Source organism: Protomyctophum bolini (genome assembly GCF_963924005.1).
Source record: "Protomyctophum bolini genome assembly, chromosome: 3".
In the NCBI taxonomy this organism is placed as follows: Eukaryota; Metazoa; Chordata; class Actinopteri; order Myctophiformes; family Myctophidae; genus Protomyctophum; species Protomyctophum bolini.
The window spans coordinates 166,617-189,007 of NC_137864.1; the positions used below are offsets into that span (position 1 = coordinate 166,617).

At 40.4% G+C, this 22,391-nt stretch overlaps 1 long non-coding RNA gene across 1 annotated transcript; it reads left to right on the forward strand.

The window, feature by feature from the left end:
* The first annotated feature begins 6,334 nt into the window (after positions 1-6,334).
* On the forward strand, positions 6,335-7,017 carry LOC308310716. The gene is made up of 3 exons (XR_013963528.1): positions 6,335-6,437; positions 6,699-6,775; positions 6,953-7,017. It is a non-coding gene; the product is annotated as an uncharacterized lncRNA (long non-coding RNA).
* The last annotated feature ends 15,374 nt before the right edge of the window (positions 7,018-22,391 follow it).

A 22,391-nucleotide genomic window follows, 5' to 3' on the forward strand; every position in this document is an offset into this window, starting at 1 on the left:
TCAATAAATGTTGCATACAATATGTTGAAATAATTCTGACCTTTATTACATTTTGATAGACCATCATTCATTTTGGGCCAAGGTGCGCTGCTTTTCTTTTCTACCTATCATTACACAGTAGGTTGTGAAATGTTGTATGTATGAAACATAACCTTTTGGCTAAATTTACTATGTGTATGTTTCATTGTGCTGGGTAGAAATAACGTTAGTTGAAGTTTAGTTTAACAAATTTGCTACATTTCATGATCTAGATTCACATATGAGTAAACTAAGGCACCAGTACTTGTTTCAGATGTTAGGAATATGTAGGCTACAGTATTTATGACATATACAGATTTTGTGTTGCCAAAATCAATATAACACATTTTACAAGCAAAAACAGCAGCACAAGATTTTCGTTTTTTGGTTATATATACTTTTATACACATTTCTGGCCTGTGACAAAATACTGCAGGATATGATGAGTAGAACTTTTAACCCAAAGTTCAGAAGGGTATGAAACAATGCATTGAATGAGTAGTGCCCATGACGCGGGAAAGAAATTAATTTTCTAGGCAGTTTTTCTGGGGTCCCAACACGGCCTACAAGTGATAAGAGTGCCGCTCACTTCACACGGGTCTAATTTGAAAACATTGTTGCCCAATATTTAGCCTACCTCACACCCTTGGCATTTGCTGCTACTACCTGGATGCATGGTGACAAATGACCTTCATATTCAACATGCTTTGTACTGTTCCCCTGATGCAACATACAATTGCTCCTCATTACCGCTTCACTGTTAATGTAATGTTCATACTACATAGGCCTACTGTCATATTCTCAATATAATTTAATTTACTACTATTCAGCCTTCCTTACATTTCTTTACATAAATTGCTACAAACACTCAGATTACAACATGACAATAAACCATGCCATTACACAACAAATGCTATCTTCTTTGTATGATCTTCTAAATGAGACTGCCTTTTAATGTCTTGACAGGATAAGTATCACTTTGCAATGCATTTATTTTGGGATCAAAAGTTAATACAAACTACAAATCCCGCCAGAAATGTGTAAAGGCTTGGTCCCCTTTCATTGAATTCACCCTTTCACTATCTTTTGACGCTGTATCCTAGCTGTTATTAGTGTTTTCCTACATGTCATTTTTCTGTTTCCCTTGATTTCTAGAAACGATGTACACTTAACTCTTTCAAAGTTTTTCATTTTTGCTTTATAGCGATAATTGGACAATTTGTATTGTATTATTTTATTATTTCTTATTGTATTCATGTATTATTTATATCCTTTATTGCCTGTTTTTTTTATTATCGTGGTTTATGGTTTTATTATTGTTGCTTTTGTTGTTGTTATCTTCTTTTGTGAGGGAACTGGGGATGGTGGGGTATATGTGGGGTTGTTTGTCTATCAAAATTGAAAATCCTATGAATAAAGTTATACAAAAATAAAATAAAAGTGAATAGAACACCTGTCTGCATTTACACCCTAAATCTAATTACTCACGCCGACACCTTCCTTGCTCACTACAATCATAGCAGTGCAACATTGCAAAGGTGACAACGTTGCAAGGGAGCCAATGACGCGTGACACTAGAAAGTCGACCGGCCAAAGGCCAAAAGAGATTCTAGTACAAACAATGTTCACTGGAGCAGTGGAACCTGTGTTGTTGTTGTTGTTGTTGTTGCTTGTGTTGTTCAGGAGGATCACATCACATATGCAGCAGTCTCCTCAGGCGGCGGAGGGTTGCATAATATTAGTGCATTTAGTCTAGCGACATTCTTACCGGAGCCGTCGACAATCACAACAAAACGTTCCCACATTGCACGCTTTGATTTGTACTCCCCACACACACACACACACACACACACACACACACACACACACACACACACACAGAGAGAGAGAGAGAGAGAGAGAGAGAGAGATGGCATGTCGACGAGGAGCATGACGCGACCCAGCCCTCGTCTATTCAACAGACGATATGGAATTTAGAATGAAATAATTACAACGAACGCATGTCTATTTTTTAAACCTATTTTTAAAGTTGAAGGGATGTACAGCTCCATCTCACTGAATTAGAATATTTTGTAAAAGTTCATTTTCTTCTGTAATAAAATTCAAAAAGTGAAACTTTCATATATTCTCAATTCATTGTGCATAAAGTGAAGTATTTAAAACCTTTTTTAATCTTGATGATTAATTATGACCTACAGCTCATGAAAATCAAAAAATCCTATCTCAATGAATTAGAATATTTTACGAGACAAAAAAAAAAAAAAGAAAAAAGTGAAATGTCGACCATCTGAAAAGCATATTAATGTATGCAGTTAATACTTGGTCTGGGCTACTTTTGAAGAAATTATTACATCAACGGGGCGTGGCATGAAGGTGATCAGTCTGTGGCACTGTTGATGTGTTATGGAAGCCCAGGTTTGCTTTGATAACAGCCGTAAATTAATTTGTATCGTTCAGTCTCATGTCTCACACCTTCCTCTTGACAATACAACCTAGATTCTCTGTGGGGGTCAGGTCAGGCCAGTTGGCTGGTCAGTTAAGCACAGTAATACCATGGTCAGTACACCAGTTACTAGTAGTTTTGGCTCTGTGGGCAGGTGCCCACATCTAGCTGGAAAGGACATTTTGCATCTCCATGAAGCTTGTCAACATATTGAAGCACAATCTACTCTAAAAAGATAGCTGTGTTGAAACCAATGTTAAATTTTCACTGTCAGTGGACCAACACCATGCAGATAACATGGCCTAAATCAGCTATGTTTTGTCATGGCCTAAATCAGCTCTGTTTTGTCATGTCCAGAATCTCAACACAATCATGTATTATGGTATTTTACAGCACTGTGTGCATCCGTACATTGACAAACCTCACAACACAGATGCAGTAAACCACCTCACCGCCTGCCTCAGGGATATAACCGACTGGATGAGCGCAAACCTATTAAAACTAAACGAAAATAAAACAGAGGTGCTACTGGTAGGCCCTAAATTAAAAAGAGATCAGGTGATGAACTCTCTAGGACATCTAGCCGCGTGGGTTAAACCACAAGTAACCAGCCTCGGCGTAATAATAGACCTCAACTTCACGTCCCACATCAACAAAATAACCAAAATTGCATTTTTTCATCTCAGAAATATAGCCAAGATACGACCCTTCCTAACACAACCAGATGCTGAAAAAAATCATCCACGCTTTTGTCACTAGCCGCCTATATTACTGCAACGCTCTATTCACAGGATTACCAAAAATGGCCATAAATAGACTACAACTCATACAAAACTCTGCTGCTAGATTACACCAGTATTACACACCCTCCACTGGCTTCCAGTCTCCCATAGAATAGATTTTTAAGGTACTACTTATAGTTTACAAAGCACTCAACAGCCAAGGCCCTGCATACATAACATATTTCTTACCATCATACACTCCATCTAGAACACTAAGATCCTCAACAGCAGGTTTACTAACCACAAAAGAAAAAAAGAAACCACCAAAGAAAATAGGAGAGGCAGCATTCTCGTTTCATGCACCAAAATTATGGAATACAATTCCTCAGGAAATCAGAGAGGCTCCAACTCCACCAACATATTCAAACACAAACTAAAAACACACCTCTTCAGATTAGCCTTCTCCACCCTAGCACTTTATTGAGGCTCCCATCATGTATTTTATTATTATTCTATATTTCTTTTCTCTTAAAAAATATCTTAAATGCTGGACCTTCTCATGCCTATTTTTATCTCAATGTCTGATGTCATGCACATTCACTGTCTTGTCTTGTATTGTGTTTGTTTTAACCTATATGACCTATCTGTAAAGCACTTGATGTATATCCTGCCTGTGAAGCACTTTGAACTGCAACCCTGTATGAAAGGTGCTATATAAATAAAGCTTATTATTATTATTATTATTATTATCAAGCTTTATGTTGATGCTGATTTTCCTTTTCTAGCAGCACTTGGCACCTGCCCACAGAGCCAAAACGACACAGTGATGATTTAGGCCATGGGTTTTCAACAGGTGGTCCGTGGACCACTGGTGGTCCATGAAGGTATTGCATGTGGTCCCTGACCATGCATTTAGTAATGTAGGAAAGGGAAGATTGGTATTTGAATTTATTGTATTGACCACAAGTTGAGAAACAATGCAGTAAATGACGTTGTCAGTTGCTGGGAAGTCGGATGTCAAGAACTTCCACAGAAAAGGGAGGTAGAATCTCAAGGGAAACTGTACCGGTTTGCCTGGTTGAGTCACCATTATAAGGAAATGTGCCCATAATGAATTGCATGTGTCTGCTCTCTCATACATACAGTAAGTTACAATGAACAGCAGCATGCGTTTAATTTCCTCCCCCACACCACGCCCATATCCCCCTCCCAACACAACAGTGGTCCCCAGGTTGATTCTCAGTCAGGGTGGTGGTCCCTGGTTCATAAGGACCCCCTCAGAGGTTGGAATTATAGTTAACATGGATATGGACTACACGGCCTGTGAACTTTAACACACACGCACACACACACACACACACACACACACACGCACGCACACACACACACACACACACACACACACACACACACACACACACACACACACACACACTACTGGACTGATATTCAAGAAAAATGAAAAAGAGTTTTGGGATTCTGTATTACATTTCATAACTGTTATGGTGCCTTAATTTGTTTGAATGCTATACCTATATTTACTAACCTGGCACATTCTGATAGTTGGTGGACTTAAAAATTAGAAGGGAGGAATTGTTATGTATGTGGTTCAATCATACATTATTTCAATAATAGCACTGCTGTTATCTTGACATTGCCTGGTTCCTTTAAGACGGTGAATGACGTCATCACGCTGAGACCGTGCCTGTACCCCTGTATGAATAAGTGCGCTATTCTGACTAAAACAATGGATATACAGTAAACGTTGTTTGAGTCTTTATTTGCCGTTATTGTAAGAGAACAAACATAACACACTTTCAGCAGTTTATTCGTCAAGGAAGTAGAAGTATACCCAGGTTTGACCCGGCGTTTTTGAGGTGAGTGTATAACTGTTTATTAAATGGCAAAGAACTCAGTTTTTTATGTCACAGGGGAAACTTTATTTAGGTAATTTGCTATTTGTTTGCATTTCTACTTGTCCCATAGCACATGGAACCGCGGCGGAGGGGCTATTTTGTACCGTGTTTTGGTGTGGTTGCTTTGAAGACGGTGGAAATGGCTGTTTGGATATTGAGTATTTTTAATATAAGCCTTGGGAAAAACACAGGCTTTAACTATCTTCGGGTGCAGTTGCCCAAACGATATCAAGCCCATTATTAATTTACAACTGTCATGTCAACCCTGGCGTCACGACACATGTGAGCTTGTAGGTCGGCTATTTTCAATATAGGGCATAATTATAAGTTCAAATAGTGAAAATACCCTTTTGACAAGCTCACAAGTTCGCATAGTGACTTGTTTAGGGCGGCTGGTGTAGATAATCTATTTTGATATATTATAGTCCACTTGCCAGAATGTGAACCCAGGCATATTGAGTACACCAAAGTTGTATGTTAGAAATGTTGAGTGCATTGCAATAAGCTGTGCGTTTGTAGATTGGCTATAGCTATTTTCCTTGAAACTTTGTCAAATGTCCTGATTAATTTTGAATTAATAGCCTACCACAACCACTACCACGTCAGTGCTGTGACCACTTTAACATTGCATCTAATGAGCGATGGGTTTCTTTTGACCCCGACCTGCGCGCACATACAGGTTCTTAACTTCTTATCAGTGTGACGTTGTCTGGAAATGTGTCAATTGTCAGTGTCTAATTATTATGGCTAATATCAACACTACTACTGTTTGATTTTCCTTTTTAGGTTCCCAACTCGTTTTCAGTATGTGTAACTTCTGTCAACCCTAAACCTGGACTACCCATTCCTCAGGGAAACATTGGGTCTGGCTATGTAAGTTTTTATTTGTTCATGTTGTTGCCTGCATCGGTACAATTATATTATGTGTCACTGTTAACCACTGAAACTGAGCGCTATACTTGGTAAACTAATACTTGGTAGACTGGGGTCAGCTCTATTCCTGGTTTGCTCTTTTTCCACATTCTACACCAATTCTCTCGACCAACAATAATCAATCAAAATGATAAGCTCACAATGTGTTGCAGTGTGACACGTTGTGAGCTTGTAGATCTGCTATTTTCATAATAGGGGCACTTTTCCCCCCATACTTTCTAGTAAGGGTTTTCTAGTAAGAGATGCAATTCTAGTGTTTCTATTCATCTTTAACAACTTGAAAAACTTTGTTTTAGACACAAGCTACTTGTGTCTAACAATTAAATGGCACGAATAACAGAAAAATGGACTGGAAGGAAGCGACCTCGTCAGACAGAGACAGCTGAGGTTAATCCAAGCACCATGGTAAAAACTGTCAATCTGTTTTAGCTGAAAACTAGTCTGTGCAGAATGAACATTGGGACCTTTATGCTGATACATTTTAAATGTGTTTTTTCAACAATTTTATGCAATTTACTTCAATCTGTAGAACTTGTTTGATTTATAGATTACAAAAGTGAATCACTCACTCACTCACTCACTACTTGACTGAGATTTGTTCTCGTGATTTTAAAGGATTATGAAAATAACATTATTATAATACATTTTTGTATTTTTTTTATTAAGGCCTCCAATCGGAAGCAGCAATTCTGCTCTTGCCTGCACTATTCAAGGAGAAACCAGAGTTGCTGTTTGAAGTTGAGGTGAGCCATGAACCGTTCACTAGTGTGAGAAGCACTATGTAATTGAAGCACATTGTATTATTGCATTAGTTTTTATATTATCATATGGTTGTTTCTGTTTTTGACACAGTGGCTCTGCAGGAGACTAGCCAGAGGGTGTGCGTTTCTCTGATGGTTAATGGTATTCCTTCTCCCCAGGGCCAAGCTCAGACCAGCACTGACATGTCGACACCAAAGATGATGCTGAAAGGCTGCAGGGAGGGTCACCCCAAGAAATATGAAAGAAAGACCACATCATGCTGTCGATGGATGACCAGGTAATCACAGAGGAGAGTGTGGACATTTCAATGGCACTGGGACTCCTACTGTGCATATATTTTGTGTTCAGAATCCAATACCCTAAAGGACTGAAAAAGACACTGACCTTTTTGGAGTGTGTTGTTCTGAAATTGAAGGATGCAGGCAAACTTCCTGTCACAGTAAAAATAATGTACAACTCCATCTATGAGTAGCATGTATGTAGGAGTCAGTGTTCTCTCTCCATGTCTGGATGGCCACTTGAAGAGAGTCAGCTAAAAATCAAGGACTTTGCCACTGGACTGGGCCTCTTATAATTCTGGAGTGTACATTTTGTTTTAGAAATCCTGAAAGACTGTCAAAGTGTCAAAAACAGTCAAGTGTGTTGTTGACAATTATATATGTTGTTTCACTTGTTATACGTGTGTGTGTGTGTGTGTGTGTGTGTGTGTGTGTGTGTGTGTGTGTGTGTGTGTCATGAAATGAAGGCTCTGTGATGTTGTGTGTGTGTGTGTGTGTGTGTGTGTGTGTGAGTGTGTGTCATGAAATGAAGGCTCTGTGATGTTATGTGTGTGTGTGTGTGTGTGTGTGTGTGTCTTTGATGAAATGAAGGCTGTGTGTGTGTGTGTGTCTCTTTGATTAAATGAAGGCTCTGTGGTGGTGTGTGTGTTTGACGAAATTAAGTTATTTTTGCATTTTAAGGTCTGACGCATTCTGTTCATGTATTATTTATTTTATTTATAATTTGCTTTATGTATACTTATTTGTTAGTGTTTACTACTTTTTATTTTATGTAAGCACATTTTACATCTAATTAATTTGTCATTATTTATTTTATTTGTTAAACAGTATTTGAAGCTGGTGTATTTTACATTTAATGTGCAGCTTGAATAAAATGCAGTGTATTATAACTTGTAACCTGGATTTGGTCTTACTTTATTTGTTTGCAATATAGTACCTACGACCTAGCTACCTAATCATCCATCTTCAACCCCTTATCCGTAGTCTGGTCGCGGGGCAACAGCTCCACCAGAGTGCTCCAGATTTCCCTCTCCAGAGCAACATCAGTGACTTCCTCCTGGGGGATTCCGAGACGTTCCAAGGCCAGTGAGTCGATGTATTTCCTCCAACTGTGCCTTGGTCTGCCCCGGGGTCTCCTCCCAGTGGGACGTGCGTCGAGGACCTCCCTAGGTAGGCGAACGAGAGGCATCCTAAATTAACCAGATGCCCGAACCACCTCAGCTGACTCCTTTCCAGGCGAAGGAGCACGCAATTCTACTCCGAGTCTCTCTCGTGTGACTGAACTTCTCACCCTATCTCGATCTAAGGGAGATGCCAGCCACCTGTCGAAGAAAACTCATTTCGGCTGCTTGTATTCGCGACCTTATTCTTTCGGTCATGACCCACACTTTAGACTTAATATATTAGTGCCCCTCACTTCACACAGGTGTGATTTTTGAATACCATGGGACCCTGGCTGAAATTCACCAGCAAGACCTAAGCCTAAACCCAAAACAAACTATTAAGCTGGTCACCAGCTAAAACCAGCATAAACTGGTGACCAGCAAAACCATAAAAATACCAGCTAAGACCAGCATAAACTGGTGACCAGCTACCAGTTTAAACCAGCATGGACCAGCAAAACCTAGCTGGTCAGTCACCAGCTAAGACCAGCAAGATGGCGTCCAAAACACACTCTAAAGCTGGTCACCAGCAAAAGGTGGTCACCAGCTAAGACCAGCAAGAAAGTTGCTGGTCCAGCTTATGCTGGTCTATGCTGGATTTTTCAGCAGGGTAGTCCGGTTTGCTGGAGGTGTGATGAGGTACACTTATTATTCATGTATTGTTTGATTGTTTATTGTATTAGTATACATATAATACGGTTGATGATGCTGCGTGTTTGGTCGTGTAAACAAATTTAAACTTTTAATTTGATTTATTTGTATTTGTTTATCTTGTCTATCCTTGTTTTATATTATGTTTCTGTGTTCATACATTATGTCCATGAATACGTATTCTGTTGTTGTTGTTGCTTGTGTTTGTATTTTATGTTTTCTGTGTTTGTGAAAAAATCTATAAATAAAGTAGGATCACAAAAACAAAAAAAAAACTGACCTTCGAGTCACGCTTCCATTACTATTGAACTGCCAGGAGCTAAATGTTGATTTGTACAGAATCCTCACGGATGATATTGCTCACCGCAGAAGGCGAATGAATTACATTAATGAAATAATTAATGCACCACGTCGGCGTAGGGGAACCAGGGGACGTCTCTGGACGAGACCAGGGAGGACAAGCCAGTTTTGGGACAATTTTGAAAATGGTGTCGATTAAAGGACGAAGTTCTTCACTCAGGGCGACAAGAGATTCTTTGGACATACGGAAATTGTCTTTCCAAGCACGGTCGTCAAGACCGTGCTTGGAAAGACAATTTCTGTATTAAAAACTGCTAATGCCTTCGGCATATCACGCCCGACTGCGTCTGTTATAATAAGAAAAACCTGCAAAGCCATCACTGTCCTGCTCGGCCCAAAGTATATTGGGCTACCTTTCACTGTACCCGAGGCAGAGGAGCTGGACTCTGGGTTCATGCGGGATCATGGAATGCCTCAATGTTTGGGAGCGGTTGATGGGACGCACATTGATATAAAACAGCCATCTGTCAATTCCATGGACTACATTAACAGGAAGTGCAGACATTCCCTGAATGTCCAAGCTGTATGCGACTACAAATACAGGTAATGAAGGCTGAAGAGCTATTTGTTTGTTTGATAAAGACTTTTTATTGTGTTATGTGTCAAGGGGGGGGGGGCACACACACACACACACACACACACACACACACACACACAGTACCACGCCAATAACACTGGATGGCACTGTTGAGCAGCGTCGCACACACAAGTGTATTTACTTTGTAATAAAGGTGCTATATGTTGCTTTGCCTGTTACAGATTCATGGATGTTGTCATAAAGTCGCCTGGAAGTGTCCATGACGCACGTGTCTTTGTTAATTCCAAGGTGAATACCTATTTGAAGACCGGGAAGATACCTCAACTAGAGAAGCAGCTTGTGGATGAGGAGGAGGCCATACGCATCTTTCTCTTGGGGGACCCTGCCTACCCCCTTCTGCCATACCTCATGAAAGAGGTGGCTCTACAGTCTACCCCATCAGAACAGTACTTCGGACTTATGTTGTGTAAGGCCCGTATGGTCATTGAATGTGCATTTGGTCAGCTGAAGGCCAGGTTTGCAGCTCTGCGGCGGCCTATGGACATAACTCTGCATGACCTGCCAAATGTAATTTATGCATGCTTCGTCCTACACAATTATTGTGAGGCCAATAATGAAAGTGTCGACATTCATGTTGAGCAGGAAGCCATACAGTGTGACAGAGTTCACCAGCCTCCCACACAGAGTAACAGGTGTCTCACTGACTGTAATGAGGGAAGCGGAAAGAGTGTGAGGAGAATTCTCACCAAGTACGTTGACCCATAACCCATTCAGGACGGGAACCCCTTTTGGTGTTTTTTGCATTATGTTATACTTTAGCTATTGGGAAAATAGCAGATCTACAAGCTCAGTGCAGCACCGAGTGCTGTGCTACAAAATGTGGTGCAAATCTTTGGATATATATTCTTTCAGAGCACATCAAATATTTACTTCTGGGATGGGGGTCGGTGGCCAAATATATATAATTGTTGGGGTCCTTATAGTCAGAAAACCACTGATATAGAAACTTTTTTTCTTTTTCTTTTTTTAGAATTGTCTTCAGGTCTAAGACCATTAATGCATTTGAAAGACTTTTGTTTGAACTTGTTCAAAACATTGCATTTATTTAGTTTGAAAACAATGTGCATTGGGTAAATAAAAAAACCCATAAATCTGCAATTCTGCATTTTTGTAAACTGAACTGAAATGATCTTCCCTGAGAAGCATATAGTAATAAATAATAAGAGCCAAAAAACAAAAACACACTGTAAACACAAATGAAGGTTTCAAATTAACATAATCTTCACTCTCCTTTTCACTCTGCAATGCTGCACTACTAAACTAAAGACTAAACTAAAGACCTGGAGGCGTGATCAATGCTCTTTGGCCACTCAGAATAGCCAAATGGCATTGACCACGCCTCCAGGTCTTTAGTTTACTCAAGTTAGGGAATAAGACCTGGCACTTAAGACACGCAAAATACAGCCCTCTAGTGTCCTCAAATTATTACATGAGCCATAAGGTTAGCATTGTGCATTATGTCAAAGGCAACGCTTAACCCAAACTAACCTCAACTCATAAATGTCACCATGATATTTAAACAAGTGTTATAAAATGCCATTGATCTCAGGAACAAGTGGGACTAGAGACCTCAGCATCAGACATTAATGAGGACTCAGGGTAATCTTTTGCCCCAGCATTTCCAGTGGCATATCAGTAACTTTCTGCATACTTTTTGCCCTATCATGAATTCCAATGTTTTTTTAACAACATGGTCACATTTCATTATTTTATAATATACAAAGTTTTACGGATAGCAATCTGAATAAACTGTAACGTAAAGTCAAACCTCTGACGACAACTGTAAATGTTAAATTGGACCTCTATGCCTACTAAAAATATCACATATAATCATAGGCGGACTTTGAACCTGACGCCAGGGGGTGCGACTGCTTGGCTATCGACTCCCGCGAGCACGCGATTTTTTTAACCTTTATTTTATTATTTTAGCGTTTTTACAATGCCCTAACCCCTAAAAATGAGTTATTTAGGTAGTACAGCAGCTCACACACATACACACATGCACTACAGCCGTACAGCGAGGCATCATATCATGATAAGAGAGATGATTATAAACTACAGTCAGAAGCCATAAGAAAAGAAACCATAAGCCATAACAAAAAAAAGAAATCTTTTTTTTTTTTTTTTGCCAGGGGGTGCAGTGCACCCCCTGCACCCCCTTTAAATCCGCCCATGCATATAATACGATAAACATACACAGAATATCTTATATCCCCACCCACAATTTGGGACACATTTGTGTAAATTAAAATTATATCATAGCATCATAGTATATGCATATCTGGATATATATGCGCCATATACATTTGAGATATTATTATTATTGTAATAGGATGCCTATGTTCCATCCAGGGACAGTATGCAGGTGTTGAGTGGACCCTGGGCTGCTCTACAGACAGATAGACAGTCAGACAGACAGACAGACAGACAGACAGACAGCTCTCTACCTGTCTGTCTGTTAGTCCTGCTGCTGTTTCTGTCTGTCTGCCACCTGCTGGTACAGCTGACTGTCTACCTCACATGGAAACTCAGAGAGGGTGAGACTCATGATCACATCTTAATGTCTGGATGCTGTCAATGTGTTCACAAGAGACACGTGTAGATTAGGCCTACTGTACAGGCTTTTACCTCCCACTGGGGCTGCAGTGCACACTACAATACATGTTCTGTATTCAGAGAAGCTTTGGGCAACTTTACATTTAAACGTAACATTGTTCCACAGTTACCAGACACTTATAGCGCCACCAAACTTCTAGCGTTGGTAAAGGTAAAAACATTGTTTCCTGTCATGACGGACATAACAGAGCTAATTAATAAAGCACTAACCATGTGTACAATGATGCCATTTAATTTCTGTGTTGTTTTAGTCAAGTCACTTTTAAACCACATCCTCTCTCAAAGCTGGCCTTCGCTTCCCTCTGCAGGGTTTCATTTCACACAATGCTGTTGACATGGTATCTCTTCTGATTGATTGATTGCTTGATTGATTCTTAATTAACAGTTTGCAGAAAAGAGCACAAGGAAGCACAGTTCAATGCAAGGTCTGCTAAGAGGATTTAAAATAATATAAGCCCTATGGCTTGTTTACATCTGAGTCATTCATATTAAATTAATCTGAACATCGATCTGAACATATAAACCACAAAAATACTTTAATATGACTCAAATTAATTAACATTTAATTGAACTTTATATGTGTCATGACTCATGCACAAACACACACCTCTATATCTCCATTAACACTAGGAAGTCTGAGCAGCCGTTCTGACCGAATTTGAGATTTCAACGTTTATTTTCTTAGCCCATGGAGTCCACAGAAAGTTCCCCTTGCATGACTTTGTCTAAATATTCGATTGAAATCATCTCTGTTTTTTTCCCCATTTGAAACGTTTTGTAAACATGATTTTAGGCATATATCTCTTACTCAGTCTGACTATAATCGGCCCAATCGACCGCCGTCCCCCTTCCTCCCCCACTTGTCTAATGATCTTCACACCTCCGGCAGCTGGAGACGGCACTCCATGTTCAACGAATTAAATCATATACGTTTGGCTGGTTAATTAACTTGAATTTGTTTATTATTTTGATAAGATAATAGGAATATGAATACAATGATTATTATCATTGTTGTTATTATTATTATTATTATTGAATGCTCGGTTAGACTCGACCGACATTTACTTTCCATGAAGCGAATGCTTGCCGATGCGCGATACAAAATAAAAAGTGTTTGAAATAATTCCAACCAGATAGACCTCCCGAACCTCTAAATGTTTTGTCAGTCAAAAGAACAGTTCTTTCTGCAAGCGACGTGGAACTGATCTGCAAGTCTGCCTGCCCTGCACGCAAGGCTATTTCTTTTTTTCCTCCTCCCTCTCTCAACTGCTGCTGCTGTTGCTAGTGTTTACACTATAAACCAATTTCCCGACATTTCCTTTTCACTTGATACCGTTTCGTAGAGAGGGCCTACACAACCGATCTATATACCAAATGAAAGCCCAAATGTCGTAGTTTACATAGTATTTTGATTTTTTTTAAATGAGCAAAAAATGAGCGAGTTATGATTTAAAGAAAAGAGGGGGTTCATGTATGTGAACTAGGCTGCTTGATCAAGGGTACGTGTTGCTTTTGTGAGCAATGGTGTACATTTTGGTAATATGTTGGTCAAAGTAACTCATTTTTAGACCATCTGGGGAAAATAAATACATCTGCAGAGTTCCCCCCCCCCCCCCACACACACACACGCAATTCTAGCGTGTTTTATCAGTGTTTTATCAGCTCCCAAACTTTTTCGTTTGCATGGCCGGTTTGAACTGACGCGATTCTTTCTTTGGCACAATCAATGAAATATAATAGTAGGCTACTAAGCCCGTTTTCAGCTAAATGCGGAAATTTCCAGGCTAAATAACTTATCGACGGGAGTCGTGTTAATATTTATTTACTCGTCATTGTCATGTTCACTCCAAATAAACAAGTATTATGCACTTATGATGCAGAGAGCCATCTTATAAAATATTTGGTTTGGGATATTGAGGGGGCAGAAAACAGCCCGGTCACGTGGTTCATGTACTTGCAAGTTGGGACAAAGAAATACACACAGCTTAGCAAATGTTTTTTATTAATTAAACTGATATAACAACATATATATATATAATAATTGTTTATTTGGAATGTACTTTGGCTGGTAATTTAGGTAAATATATAACGCGACTCACTTGTATAAGTAATTTACCGCGGACATGCCGCATTTACTGCAATACATTGGCTTTAGTAATGCGGTTAGCTTATAATATTAGCAAATGTAAGCTAACGGCTGGAGGAGGAGGAGGAGAAAAGACGAGTGATCTTGGAAGGAAAAAAAGAAGCAGCAACGCGACACTCTTCCATGGCTATGTTGCAATATAGCACTAACCGGGCAAAATATGTATTACATGTATTATTAGTTTTATACATTTTAGGAGTGAAAACATGTGTTTAGAAATGACAACATCTCAGCAGTTCAAACAATGTCCCATTGTTAACAACACTTAACACACGACACAGACAGCTAGCTAACTAGGCTAGCTAGCTTCTCGCTCCATTGAAACCGAGCATTCAATAATAACATCCCTCTGCCCTCATCATGGATAATAATAATTGCATTCATATTATCTTATCAAAATAGTAAACAAATTCCAAGTTAATTAACCAGCCAAACATATATGATTTAATTCGTTGGAAATGGGATGCAGGGCTGCAGGCTTGAATGTCTCCAGCTGGACGTCTCCAGGGACGATGGGGGAGAGAGTGGCCAATCAAATCGCACCAAAAACATGGTCCCTCTGACCGTTCAGCCGACTGAGTAGTAGTGAACTTTTTTCAGACTGGCTAGTGTTAATCTCCTCGTCCTCTTTCCTCTCTTGTCTCCAAGTTGAAGCTGAGCTGTCAGACCTTCCACAGGATAGAAGCAGCACCATCTACTGGCCACGGAACAGAACTACACCCCATAGACACAGAACTGACACTGGTTCAGTCACACACCTGACAGAAGAGAAAACACACAAGACACTTCATGAAGCTGCCAGTTAAATTATATTGCATTGCATCGTGTATGTTTGTGTGACATGTGGATTTCATTAATATGGACATTTAAAAGGAAATACAGCGTGACTGTCAAAAAGGACATGTCATATGTGTCAGGATATGATTTTAGGACCCAGAAGCGGACGGAAACAGGTTGCAGGTTAAACAGAGTTTTAATTGAGAGTCAGTTCACAGGAAAATGTAGTCCAAAACAAGTCCATGAAAACAGAATCCACAAAAACACTGGCAAACAAATCCAAATCGGCAGGCAAAAGGGAGGTCAGAATCCAGGCAGGTGGTCAAAGAACAAAAGCACAAAACAGGCAAAAACTGGTGGGACTGGAGCAGAGAGCACAGGGACAACAGGAGATATAATCTGGCAGAGAACAAAGAGACAAGCAGGGTTTAAGTAGACTGAGTGTGACAAACGAACAGAGTGCAGGTGTGAAGCTCCACTCAGATTGGCTGATTGAGAGTGAGCAGATGAGTGGGAGTGACGGCACTGGAATGACAAGAAATGACAATTAGTCAGGGCAGAAGCACAAAAGGCAACAACTAAAGTAGTGTCACACCCACAGGCAAGCCCAGACCCAAGGCTCAGACTGTATTCCTGACAATATGGTGTTTATAAATAAGGTAACAATTTAAACTAAGGTCCTTGTTATAAGCACTTATTACCTGTTAATAAGACATTTATAAAACATTAACTAACTAATTAATAAGTCAGTTATAAGACACTTATTAATCTTCCATTTGTAGGCTACACTCTAGTTACAGACCCATAAGGGTCCAAACAGGGTCTATGGACCCTCATTTAATGACATTTCTACCTCCAGGACCCCCAATTTATATTGTGAAATTAATGTTGATTTAACTGAGTGTAGCCCTACACATGGAACCAAATGTGTAACGGTCCAGTTGGTTCCATTTACACTCAGGGTTACAGACCCATACGGGTTCCAAACCATCATTTAGGTGCGGACCCCCTGGAAAGCACTTGTGAACAATCCTTTTCAAGCACTTTGAATAATGCACTATTAAATGTTTGCAGTTGCACCATTTAGACGAGTTGCCCTTCTGAGTGAAGACCCCCCCCCCCCCCCCCCTATTGCTACCCGTCCAGCCAACAGAAACAGAAAATATATACCAATGGGTGACGTCACAGTTCCACTTTAATAGTCCATATTTTTAGGGGCCCCTCCTATATACATACTCAGGGTGCCATTTTGAACGTCATATGATATGACATATAATATGACAGATTTTAAGAGATTGGCCATTGGCCAATGTCATTTTGCAATTATGAGCACGGTAAGATTTTATGTCGACTTAGATAGTATTTTAGACAGACGTATAGCTCGTTACGTAGACAGCACTAGAATTGCATTTTATGTAGTCATAGCACTTTATAGTACACATGCATGTATATTGTAATATAGTATAGTATGTATAGTTGACATACAGTAGATGCTCCACTGTTACGTTCTTAGTTAATACATGATTCACAATAACTACTTTTTATATACTGTATGTGATGCTTTTGTTTTTGCTTAAATGTAAGTCGCTCTGGATTAAGAGCGTCTGCTAAATGCCTAAATTGTAAGATGCGCTCTCCGACACCCGTGGCGTGCGCAAAAGGGCCTTGAATTAGTCATGGATGTGTTTAGGGCGTCACCGCCATCCACCCATTCAGCACGGCGGGTCCCATTCCCTTAAAGGAAGACTGACACGCCCCTCGGGAGCTAATAACTGCTATCAAACAATGCTATCATGATTCTGACGTCAGAGTGGCGAAAGCTTTCCCCAACGACTTCTATGCGGGCTCGCCGGGCTTGGTGGCCGTGGTAGCATAGCAACTTATGCTACTATTTTGGTGTCACATTTAGCTTGAATACTGGGTGAAAGTCTCATTAAAAAAATTATTTTTTCGCAACATTGTTCAGGTGAACTGTGTGTTTATGCTTGTTCATTGTAATAATCAATATCGCTATGATTATTTTATTTATCGCCGCGTCGCTCCGCATGACAACATAGTCTAGCCCGTCTCAGATGCAGGCTGCACACACACGGACGGACGGACGGACGTATAGTCTCTGGTCAGGTCCCCGCATTGAACTGGGCATGTGTGTACGCACACACACACACACAGACACACAACTTTTAGCCGTGGCTATAGTGCATGACAGCGGGGAAGAGATTCCGTGCCATTGCATGTGTGTGTGTGTGTGTACACACATGCCCAGTCCCCCGTAGAGGCTCATGATCTCGTCCGCAAGACTATGCCTCGGCATAGCGATATTTATTATTACAATGAATACAAACATAAACACACTATAGTTCACTTGAACAATGTTGTGGTAACTAACTACGGTATTACAGAGTGAGAGCGAGGGTGTACATGTCAGCCTGCGGCTGAGAGGGGAAAAGAACAGTAGTCGCGCTGCTCTCACAGCGGCCAGACAACAGCAGACCGTCCGTAGTCGCGACTGTCGCGCTGCGGGGCTGAGAGGTCTCAGAGCGGGCAGACAGGGGTGTTGGCGACCGGGGGAACATGGGACTCCAGTCCAAAATTTGCGCTTGTGCTGCAGTTCCCATAAAAAACCCCACGCCAACCTCAATTGCATTCAAACTAAGCATTTCTGGCGAAAACATTTTTTTCAATTACATTTATAGCCAATATGACGCTAAATGTACCGTCAAAAACGCTAGCCTGACCTATAGCCACTTGTTGCTAGCGCCGTAGCCCCGTTTCAAACTGTTTCAAACTGTTTTCAGTCAGACCACGTGATGTGCTGTACCACCCATATTATTTTCGGGGCATGTCAGCGGACCTTTAAACAGTCAGCTGATCCACGGTACCATATGCGCAAATTCGGCTTTGCATTAATAACGTGGTATTACATTTATGCAGGCAGGCACCATAGACATGACATGACTTTGTCACATTTGGGTTAATTATTCCTATTGCACTGCATGCTGTCTCCTTTGTGCCTCAAAAGAACAGATCTACAAGCTGTCACAGCCATGATGTGCATAGCTTGTAGGCCTGTGTCTCTATTTTGGTAGGTCATTTGCAGTGTTAATTGGAAAGTCATGACAGCGTCAGCTGTAAAGGAAAGGTACTTACAGTATATATATGTATTATATATATATATATATATATATATATATATATATATATATATATATATATATATATATATATATACACACACACACACACACACACACACACACATATGTATGTATATAGATAGGCCTATACACCGTATATCTAGGTGTACCCCGAGATTTTTAGGCTATGAAAAGTGTGCCCTGGGACAAAAAAGGTTGGGAAACACTGTTCTACCGTGCCATGTGTAATGCTGCTGCCCCGATGTTATGGTCTTCGCTTGTAGCGTTTTACTAAACAATAATTGAATCAGGTGTGATACAGCGAATGAAAGCAAACTTCCCAAGGATTATGGAGATGTTTTAATTTGTTTAAAAGGTTGAGAAATTAGTGTATAGGACCCATAGAAACAAGTAAATAGGTCTATAAAAATAATCCCCAAAAAAGCTTAATTTAATGTTTGTTTTGTTTTACATCATCATTAAATCACCTAATCTACATGAGTTAGAGACAGGTGTGATTTTTTCCACTCTATGACAGTATGATTGGTTCAGTTGGACAATCAACGGAATGAGTGGCAGCTGTGCGTGCAAGCCTACAGTAACGGCACAGTGTTTGTCTCATCGTAGCCTACCGGTATATGTTCGGCATGCTTCTTCTTTATAGTCTACATGTTGGGTTTGGTGTTTTGCAAGATCAGCTAAATTGTGGTTCATGGGGTCATTGGTCATTGGGTTTGTGACCACCATCAAAAGCTGACCTATTTTTTTGCACATGATAAAATGACCAAAACTGCTGAGCAGTCTAAACACCGCTATATGACCAGCGAGCCAAAGCCACCCCTTTCTTGTCAGGCAAACATTTATGGGATAATAGTTAAGCAGACAGACAGACAGGGCAATAAGGTACTGTACTGTACATGGGGGTGGTGTGTGTGTGTGTGTGTGTGTGTGTGTGTGTATGTGTGTGCGTGCGTGCCTGCCTGCGCACGCGTGCGTGTGTGCGTCCGTGAGTTAACTCCGGTCTCTAATGGTGCGTTCACACGGGCAGACGCAACAACGCAGTCTACTATTCATTGTCAATGGAAGCCAGCGACAAGATGATGCAAAGATGCAGTCTACCAGGACACAATGATGCGTACAGTAGCTGCTCCAAATGATACTCCCATTCGTCTTTGTGCAACAAATATAAGTATAGAGGGTTTAAGTGGTTGAACTGTTAGTTACGGTGATAAATTCCAAATATATATATATATATATATATATATATATATATATTTTTTTTTTATACATTTTATTCAAAGAGTATGACATCATATGCAATTTTCACAGAAAGAATACGACTCTTTGTTTTTTACATTTTCTCCCACAACTCCTTTCCCAATCCTCCCCACCCACCCACCATCTTTCCCCACGAGGCCAGACATACAAACAACATACAAACATAGGTATAAAACCAATAGGTTGAGTATTCTGAGGCACCCCTGGACTTGCATCATGGTGTCCTGCACTTTGAGAGGCCCTGCACTATATCTGCACAGGCATATGGAATGATGTTGACACTACCTGTTTTCCTCCCCTTTTTTGCGAGGAAACTGGTGACAAAAAAGATAAAGAAAAGAGAAGTTACTTAGTTATAATCATGATCGCCCATGTCTGTGTACTTGAAAGTGAGACACAGTGTACTTGATATGTATTGTGTACTGCCTGATCTGTAGCATACTTCATAGTTAGGCTATGACTGACAGTAAGGTCAGCCTTGCTGCAGTATAGGCACGTTATTACGTCTCATATCTTGTTGAAACGTCATTAGGATCCAGCACTATTATATGTTCCTGTTTGTGTAATAAACTGGGTGAACCTTTTGCGTGATACTGTCTCGTGTCGCGTTATTGTTCTCCCGGGCCCGCCGCCGCAGTCGCCGTACCGAAGGAATACTTCAACCGGAGTATCAGTTATCACACACCACCCAGCCTGCATGCACATACTACCTGTCTGTCAAACAGTTTACAACATCATCAACGTCATCAACTTCAATGTTGAAATGTGTTGTCCATTCATGAAGGCAAGCAGTCTATGGGTACACCCATAGACATATATAAAGGCTAGATGGCTCAAGACGGAGTCTCTGACGTATAGTTCGCCCAGCGGCCATCTTGCTGAGGGGCTACAGTACAGTATGTCCAATGGTAGCTCAAACTAAAATAACTAAAAAGTAACTCGCTCAAATCTTGACGGATTTACAAACTGGTTGGTTTATTACAAACGTTGTCAACGTGGCTATGATTCAGGTCGCTTATCTGCTTAATTTAGTTTTTTATATGGACGCATATAATAAATAAAATTAAAGCATATATGCGGACGTCTCTGACGTTTCTAACAAGCCAAACCATTTGAAAATCGTTTGAAAATTGAGTAAGTGGTAAAAAAGTACATGCCCATAGACACAATGTTATGCTGCCCCTCGGTAAGAAGGCCGCCACGTAGCAACGTCGCTCTCCATTGGCCAGAGCGCGGGTGAGCCATCTAGCTTTCTTATAGACGAATCCAGGAGCGGGTCTAATGGTCGCAGCTTACGCATTTCCTGTAGGCAGACTCGACGTAGCTGCTGGGTTTAAACCCTCACCAGACTCCAACATATTGGCAACATTAAAAATAAATAAAAACTGAATGTCAAAATATCCACCACGGTGGCTGAGACCAGAGCCATTAGAGTAATGGTTGAGACGAAGCAGTGAAAGGTCCTGAAAGATACATAACGTCAGTCTTACCCAATACCCAATCTTTCAGTGTTTTATGAACACAATTGCTGCTGTATTTTATACCTCGTACTAAGCATTTAAAGTATGAGGTATAAAGTACAGCAGCCTTGTGTTCATAAAACAGAAAGATTGGGTATTGGGTAAGACTGACGTTATGCATCTTTCAGGACCTTTCACTGCTTTGTCTCAACCATTACTCAATGGCTCTGGTCTCAGCCACCGCAGTGGATATTTTGACATTCCGTTTTTATTTATTATTATTATTATTACTTCTTTTTTAATGTTGCCACTACTGTTGGAGCAGCCATAAACTACACAGGTTCATCCCGATGTTCTGGGCATCTTTGTAATGTTAGTGTTTAATAAATAGCAGGTAAAAGAGTAACGTTTGAGGCAGACTAACATCAGTTACTCTGCCGTTCACTATAGTACGCCATAGGTGCGCCTGGTGAGGGTTTAAACCCCGCAGCTACGTCGAGTCCGCCTACAGGAAATACGTAAGCTGCGACCATGAGACCCGTTCCTGGATTCGTCTATATCTATGAGTACACCTGCATGTCACTGATCACATGACCCCAACAATCAATTATCCAGTTCCAAGCAACACAGAACGGGGGATTTCCACTGTCGTGTATTTACACACAACTAAACTCATCTGCTGCATTCTTCAGACCGGAAACGTCACCACACAACAGCTCTAAGTGACATGGTTAAATGTTGAAACTTAGTGTTATTCCTCTTTCACTCTTCCTTCCTTTTAACTGCACAGGTTGAGAGCTCGCACCACATACAATGAATTCACCCATGTCTATATTTTTGCTTTACATTGATTCTAATCATTATCCACTCACTCCCTGTGCAGAATGCTGATCATGGAATTTGAATTAAAATCATATCAATGCGATGATGAGCATTTAGTGATTTTGTGAAATACCAATTATATTGAACAAAAAAAACGTCTCTGTTGTTTTCACCGTAGCACATAATGGATGCAGGGTGTGAGGAGCACGTGCTTTGAACTCACTCTGTTTGCTGTTATGATCATTTTTTTTCATAAATAAAGGTCATACATTGTACATAATAGGCTAATAAAAGATAACTAAATTGGCCAA